This window comes from Staurois parvus, unplaced genomic scaffold (assembly GCF_062004578.1).
Source record: "Staurois parvus isolate SC_StPar_1 unplaced genomic scaffold, SC_StPar_1.0 ptg000012l, whole genome shotgun sequence".
NCBI classification, from domain to species: Eukaryota; Metazoa; Chordata; class Amphibia; order Anura; family Ranidae; genus Staurois; species Staurois parvus.
In genome coordinates this window covers 8,544,676-8,553,163 of record NW_028317808.1, presented here as the reverse complement: position 1 = coordinate 8,553,163, position 8,488 = coordinate 8,544,676, and the positions used below count along the sequence as shown (strand labels likewise).

The following is an 8,488-nucleotide window of genomic DNA, read 5'->3' as shown; positions in this document are numbered from 1 at the left end:
GCGGGAGCAGAGTATAAAGGGAGGAGACAAACGGAATCCAATAAGCAAGCCGAGGTCAGGACAGGCGGAAAACAAGCAAGGTCAGAGAATGAAGCCGGGGTCGGTACACGAGTAGTCGATGTAGGATTCAGACAGCCGTAACACACAGGAGCTCCGACAGCTAGGAAGTTGCTCAGGCAAAGTGGCCTAGTCTGAGCATGTCTTGTATAGACAGGCAAACAAGGAGGCGGGCCAGGAAGTGATGGAAGGGAAGGAATAAAACCCAGAGGACAGCAGACAACTTGCATAGATGAGCACAGACAAACACATGAGAAGGGACCAGGAACAGGACTGCAGCAAGAAGGTAAGAACACAAACAAGAAACTGCAGGCTAACCTGTGACACTTCTTTGCTGTAGCAGGCAATGCTTGGGTGCCAGAACATATACCTTTTATAGAAATTCTGTATATAGCCCTACAGAGCAGACCGTGCATAGTCCACATGTGTTTATCTGCTGCTTTTCTGCTAGCAGGAAACAGGAATTTTATTATAGAGAAAAGACATAGATGTAACCACAAACTTCTAAATATTGCCAACTCTGGCTAAAGAATATAGCTCTACTGAATACTTATACTGATGTAGTTATTGTACAAAATTACATAAACATTGTATCCCAACACTAGACACAGAAGGAATTTAAGACAAAAAGCATATTTTTGAAGGAAATGCATAGATACATTTAACGCTTCCTCAGATCCAATTTAATCAGGACTGTTTAACAAGGGGTTAAAGCTCTTGCTAGGAAGAAGTTTAAGTTGTGTAGCTCCTGCCTAAAGTTCATAATCATTGTTTGCAGAATGCTTATCAATACTACCATGGATATTTGAATAACAAGTGCAATGTTCATTTCCATAACTATTGCCTGCAATTTCAGTTTCTAACCTTCCTTTAAGTATAGGGAAGGAGATATGATATAATCTACATACATATTTATAAAGGTGTCTTTTTTTTTTTTTTAATTTTTTTATTTTTTTTAATAAATTATAGAAGCCACAGTTAGTTATTTTTTGGCCTAGCCAAAATAGCTTAGTCAATTTGTAAATACAGAATTTTATAAATTGCATTCAAGTTTATTCCAACTCTTCTTTGGTTTTTCACACTAAGGGTGAGTGGATTTCTTTTACCTCCCCTTTCTGTCCCTCCATCCCACATGTTTGTGTCTTTGTTTAACAACCAAAAGAAGTCAGAGATGTAAAGGAGGGGCAGGGTAGACAGTTGAATGACGGGTAAGTATTCGTGTAAAGTCTGAAAACACAGAAGCAAAATCTCATGCTGAAGAGTACGGGAATATATCTACCCAAAAGAGATAAGATCTAGCAAAAAATAAATCTGCCAGGCAGGTAAATATTGTCCCACATTGTATATTATGAATCCAAACTTGAATGTGATAAAGTATTGCTGCTTTAGCATTATTGTAGGAAAAACTTGACTGACATCTTACCCGCATATAGAAATATGAAAAGGTATCATTCTGGCTTATTTACAAAAGCTAACAACATTTACATTTTTTTTTCTCTTGTGTACATTTATTAACAACATTTTCTATGACTGTGGCATTACTTTCATGAATGCACATTTGCTTTTAGATGAAAACGTTTTCAAGCATGGATGCACAATTGTGCAAGCTTTGGGTAACATGATCCATCATTCAGAGTTTTCTTCCAAGTGTCTTAAAAATGATATAAGAGGTACAGGAGGTGCATTGAGTTTTTTTTGTCTCCTTTTACCAGCAACTTCACACTGCGAAGTCCGCCTACACAACTGAGAATTAACCGAATATGCAATTAAAACTTAGAAAATGTATTTGTGTGTTTATTAAAAAAGAGATGCCCAAGAAGAACAGGGGTTTAAGCGTAAGCCGATTCCATCAAAAATCGGTATTAATTACAGTTGTATAAATACCTGGGTTATTTTTTTAACGTATTAAATGGATTTCCATTACTTGTGTAGTGCTGCATTTACTGTAATATCTACAGAGTATAGTAATGGGGAACTGGCTTATGGGACAAAAGTCACACTGCATCTATTTTGCTGGGTATCACTGGATGACCTTATGGTATATGAGAATAGGACAGACTTTCATATTTAAACTAAATGATGTAAGGATACTGTTAGGTAGATTTACTTACAATTTCAATCTTTTAATCAACATTGACTATTTTGGATCCACATGTTGCTAGCAATAGTAAATAGATAGATGGGTATGTTAGATCTACTTGTGTTAAACTATATTTTTTGCATTTCTTCAGTTGCTTTCTGATTTCCTGCCTAGGAAAATGATGTCATACATTCCAGGAATCTTCAGGAGAGGAGGAGGGTTTTTTTCAGCTAAGCACGCTCTCCTGTCTGCAAGCCTGAGATAAGGGTAGATGGATTCCAGGAAGTAAATGCTACCTGAATCATCTGCCCTTACTCATGATGGCCACTGCTGGAAATGCTAGGGTTTTTGTTTTGTTTTTTTTGTTTTGTTTTAAGTGATTTCTCAGCAAAAAAAAAAAAGCTTGGAGACATGGATGGATGGGTGAGTTTGCTTTGAATATTAAAAATTAATTAAAAGGTACTTTTGGTTTGTGGTGCTCAGATACAGTGTAGTTCTGCTTTAAGGAGTTGAGAATCTTCCTTAAAAAAACGATGTGAATATTAACCTCCATTATCCAATTATGTAAAAAAAGAAGATAATTGTGTGTTCAGAGTGCCCAGAAATTTGATTTTTATATGTGATAAGTGTGTGTCCATTTTTTTTTTTTTTTTTTTTTTTTTTGAGCAAATATTCTCAATTCCTTTTTAGTAAACCAGCCCATTTTGTAAACACCAGGGGAAAACTGGGCTAGAGGTTATTTTCCCACTGGGCCAGTACCAATGATAATTGCTAGGCTGGTGGCACTCAGTAAAGATACTCCCTCATTGACATGGCCACAGTTCAAGGCACTGAATCAATGAGGCAGAGGGCCAAGATGTAGGACTGCCCCTGCAAATCCAGAATACTTGGCATCTCTGCCATCTGTCATACTGTAGTGACGCCTCTAGCTTTAGTACAACTACACCAATATGTAGATAAGGAATTATGACTCTACTTTAGTTTTCCTGATCTGGTTTTAAAGAAAAAAAATAATACAATACAGGGATGTGCAAATCATATCGCCCGATGCCCGGGACATGCAGTTCCGGGTGCCGGGCAGGTGGTTTTCTTTGACATTTAGCCCTGCTGAGGGCAAGCAGATGATCTGCCTTGGGGAGCCGTGCACCTTACTACAGGGGATATGAGCAGCTCTAATCCAGCTTATTGTCAGGACTGAAGCTGAGTGTGATCTTAGATTGTAAACTCCAAGGAGCAGGGGCTTCCTGACGCTCTTATATTGAACTGTATTGTTGCTGTATTGTCTCCCGTTATATTGTACAGTGCTATGCAAACTGTTGGCACTATATAAATCCTGTATAATAATAATTATGATCAATGTGTTTCCCCCTTCCACTCCTCTGCCTCTCCCCCCTTCCCCATGTTCTCAATGCTCAGTGTGACTGCTGGGCTCTCCGAGACTCCGTGTCTGCTGCATGTAAAGCCTTGCGCGAGCCGTCTGTCCTCCTTCTCGCCCCCTCCTTTCTACTAGTCTGTGTACCAGGACTGAGACTTCGGCACACTTTGAACAGCCTCTGGGAAGGTGGTATCTTTAAGGATTTCTCTTTATACAAGATATGTAATCCTAGATCAGTTATGCAGGCCATACATGGGTCGAATTCCGAACAAATTTTCTTTAGAAAATCTGAATTTTTCTGAAGTTTTGTAATCCAATGGTGCCACCATTGCTTTCGAAATTCAACCAACCAAGCCTTCAATTTCACCTCATGTTGCTACAGAAAAGAATTTTCGTGACCAAGAATTTTCTTTTCTTTCCAGGTCACAGCTCAGGTTTATTTATTTTTCGTTAATATTTCTCGCACGATTCTCCCATCGACTCGAAATTCTTTCAAAAAATTTCCAACATGCCCGATCACGAACATTCAATATTTATACGAAAATCATCCATTTCTGTGGCCCACTAATGGTGCGAAATTTGAACGAAAATTCTTGGAAAAGGTTTCCGAAAGAAAATTCTTTCGGAATTTGACCCATGTATGGCCGGCTTTATTCAGTCTGGTAACTGGAGCTTTATCAATCTCCAGACCCACAGAAAGCACTAATAAGACTGCATCAATCTAATCCAGCAAATAAAATAAGTTCTCCTCCAACAAGTTTATGTGGAAAGTAGATATTTTCACTGTTTCTGGAGATGGAGAGACTTTTAATAAAATTAAAGAAAAAATGTAATTCTGTGAGCAATTTCAGAGATAAGGCTTCCCCTTCCCCCAGGAGAGGCATACAGCTTCACTCAACAGACCTAGCCCACTATATTTAACCCCTTCACTGCTACACAGCATACATAGCTTCATATACGGTAGCATAAAGATCTGTATCCTGTGGTAATCTGTATTCCCTGCAGCAATTGCGCATGCGCCAGAATCAGGGTAAACAAGTTGAGCACTGAGCTAAGTCACTTAACTCCTTACATGCCAGACTACAACACAGGTACTTAAATGGTCAGCAGCATTACAGCAGAGCAAGGACGCAGGCACAAGTCATCATTAATAGTGCCAATCCCCATGGATACAGGATTTCAGAACGGCTGTAGCACCCCTTGCCTGTGCTGTAGTCCGGCATGTAAGGAGTTAAGTGACTTCAGGTATCTTTTCGGCTTTAGCTCAGCTTGTGTTTCCTGATTCTGGCGCATGCAGTTACTGCAGGGGATACAGATCCTCACAGGACACACATCTTCATGCTACACTGGAGTATTATTTGGCTGCTCAGCACCCAAGAGCTTCCTTGTGCGAGGAAAACCTGAAGAAATAAAGTGGGTTTTTCTTCTCATTGGGGCTGGCACCTCATTTACTTGCTCAGCAGATGTGCTTCTGCTGAACGTTAAGAGCCTGACACTCCCCTTTCCTGACGAGTACCCAATCGGTGCTCATCACACTGCAAGGTCTGTCCCCTCCCTGCCAGTCCCCGAGTGCAATGTTGCAGACAGGCAGGGAGGGGTTAACCATTTTTTTTTTTCTATCAGGACAAGTGAAATGTCTTAAGGGACAAGTAGATTGGGGCCCCGATTTAGTCCCTGGACAAGTAGTTTTTTAAGAAATTTCCACACCCCTACAGTACATTTTTAGAGGTTCAGCATAAATACCAAAAAACTAGCAGTTCCAGCAAAGCTCAGCAACGTAATCCTTATATTCGTATAAGCTCGGTGCCAACAGAGCTGATGGTTATGGGATACCTCTTTAATTGGTGAAATATCTACAACCTTGGGATGACATGAGTTGGATGCCATATGTGATTCAATAAATTGTATTTGGGTCTGAATCCTGACCCTACATGCTATCTACAGTATGTCTTTTGTCCTGATAGATGAAACTGGAGTGAGTAAAGAGTTGTCTTTTACTCTGATATCTATAGCAGTAAGGACTGCACAATTCTGTGAACTATTCTGGCAACGTTGTGAAAAAAACCCTCTTTTCATCCTCATTAGTAACTGAGATATCTATACCATTGACCATAGCTAAGCTGTTACCCTGGAGACACAAGTGCAATGATACAAGATATACATCTTTTCCCATACTGTTCTGATAAAATAGATTAAGAGAAACCTGTCAAGCAGCTACTATCATTCCATTCGTGATCATCTCTACATAGCTGGAAGCAACAGAATGTAAAATTATTTCTAGTGAATGGTTTAAGGGTGGTCAGTATTTCTATTTCTATACTTAGTTTGGGATATGTATTTTAAATTTTGATTTACATTTTGTAAAATAAAGGTGATGCGTTTTTATTGCAATTTGGAGTCTTTCTCATCATGATCGTGTGACTCCAAAACGTTTCTGCTTACAAAGGTAAAATGTAGTGTGGTTGTCAGAACATTATTAGCTGACCAGTCTTTCCTGCTTTTGTCAGGCTACTGGAGTTTCTTCCAAAATTTTCCTTCAAGTCTCAGATTACTAAAAGTTCTTGTCTGGTTAGTTTTTCAGCATTATTGTATAGACATAATTACATATGTCATGTAAATAGTTACTTTTTTTTATCTTCCAAAACTAGCTAGATTTTATGTTTTTTACTACAGTCATTTTAGTTCTAAATGCCATTGGCAATAACAGTGTGTGCTATTGGTTGAATTAAACATTAGTTCACTCTAGTAAATAAAGTAAGGAGTTAATGCCTGTAAAGAGAATTTAGTATGCCAATTCCTTTTATTTCACATGCCTTAATAGCACCCTCCTAGTTAGGCTGCTAGGCAAATGTAGTTGTTGGCTCTTTGCTTAACCCCTTCACGCCTAAGGGTAAACCAAATATTAATGCCTAAGCACAATTTTGCAACGTTTACACGTGTTAGTAAAACCGTACATATCATCACAACTACTTTGTACATCCAGGTGAATTATACCTTGTTTTTTTCAGGACAAATTGGGCTTTCATTTGGTGGTAAACGGTAATGGATATCTCCTGATTTTTCTTTTTATTAAAGTAAAACGGGCCTAAAATAGTAAAAAAAAGAATAAAAATTTTGTAATTTAGCTGTGTTTCTTGTTACTACCATAACCTACCACCAAAGAACAACCCAAAATACATTTTCCAGCTCTTGACTATTGCAGCGATACCATATATGTGTATGTTATTTGTTGTTTGTACTCGTAGGATAGCCCAAAAACAATAGCGCACATTTTGTTTTGTTTTTTACCTAAAACACATTGGCACTAACTGACACTAATACAATTTTTTTTTTTTTTTTAAACCTTTGACCTTAACCCAAACACTTACCCTGGCACTGAACTAGATCAAACCTTGATCTAGGTATATTTTCTTTATTTTTTCTTTTTTTTAATATTTATTTTTTTAATTTTAACAAACCTTTTTTTCCCCCCTGTATGCCAGGAGTTAGAGAGATACAATGATTCTCTGTCCTCCATTCATAGAGAGAAAATAAAAACAAGGGGCCGGGCTGTACAGTGACTGATCACTGTGATAGCCAATCAGAGGCTATCAGAGTAATCATGTGACCCAGAATCGGAAGTCTCGGGTCCTGATCATTAGAACGGGACCCAGGGCTCTCAGTGACACCCCGATCTTTGTGCTGGGAGTGTGCTGTGCAGTGCGCTCCAAGCACAGAGCCAGGTACGCGAATCTGTGGCCCCATGGAAAAAAACTCAATTCCGTGAGGCCACATATTTGTGTGATGTCGATGTCAAGGGCCACCCTATAGCAGATATATTGCAACAGGGCGGCACCTGTGCGCAGGATCACGTGTATATATACGTCATTCTGCATTTCCAGGTAGAGGGCGCAAGCTCTTTTGTGCTCATTCTGTTTCATGATTCCCATCTGTGAAATGTGGACTTTTCCAGTCTGCCTTTACTGTGCTCATATTACTTCATAGTCCCCAGATGTGAACTGTGGACTGTTCCAGTCTACCTATACCAATGCTACTGCTGCTAAGTAAGATGTGTCCTCTACTAGCAATGCATATCATTTTCGAGAATCCTGCATCTCCCAAAATCCCATCCCAAGTTTCTACTAGCAAACTTCCAAAAGACAACCCCTGGACTGATTGATGAGCAGTGTGAATGGACTGTTGCTGTGTGCCAGGCTGCCTCTGCACTGTTTGGGAAAGAATGTGTCTTATGTTCAGCTGCTCCTACTAGGGTAGCGCTACACCTTTTTTATTTCTATTTTATTTTTTTTCACATTTACATGCAGATTAAGTTGTCCAGCAAAAGTGACAGTTGCAGGGGCGGGACACATATAAACCAGTTGGTGGTTATGGGTTTGTTCTTACAAAAGATATAAAAGCCTGTTCCTGTAATCAACAGATAATACAACTGTTACAGGGCAGACTCCGAAAAATAAACTGCTGGACTAATGCTAATGACAGACTGTATTATGTACCTAGCAATGATCTCCTTCGCTGTCTGTTTCTACAAGTGGTGAGACTGATTACCAGTAGTGATCAACTTGGGTTTAGGCTTACATTTGGTCTAAACCAAGTTTGTCTGAACTTGGAAGTTAGCCATCATTGCTGTGCCAATAATAAACTCCAGGTGGGAGATTTCCTACCCTGCAGATGAAGTACACAAAGGGATGAGGATGCTTGTGATCCTCACGTGGCCATGATGATGTCATTAACCTACATTGTATATGGTTATGTGGTCATATTGGGTCAATGATGTCATAAGCATCCCTGCCATGCTATATACCATATATGCATCTGTGGGGCAGGGAATCTCCTGTCCAGAGCTCAACTGCCCAGAGCTCACAGCCATCTTCTAGGTTCTGACTTAAGCTCATGCCTACTTAGCAGTATAGGAATGATGTGACTCTTGCTACTTACCAGTGAAAGGATTGTTTGTTATTATTATTTTTGATTTATTT

General features: G+C 39.3%; 1 protein-coding gene across 2 annotated transcripts in view; it reads left to right on the top strand.

Moving 5' to 3' along the window:
* The first annotated feature begins 242 nt into the window (after positions 1 to 242).
* The window catches only part of LOC149473685 (prostaglandin reductase 1-like), a 46,397-nt gene continuing 38,151 nt past the window's right edge, over positions 243 to 8,488 (top strand). Inside the window, exon 1 of one of the 2 annotated variants that reach the window (XM_089674874.1) lies at positions 243 to 343. The gene's annotated coding sequence lies outside the window, so the exon portion shown is untranslated. Of the gene's footprint in view, positions 344 to 1,245; positions 1,380 to 8,488 lie in introns of those variants that run through there. The other variant, XM_089674877.1, reaches the window with a different exon arrangement.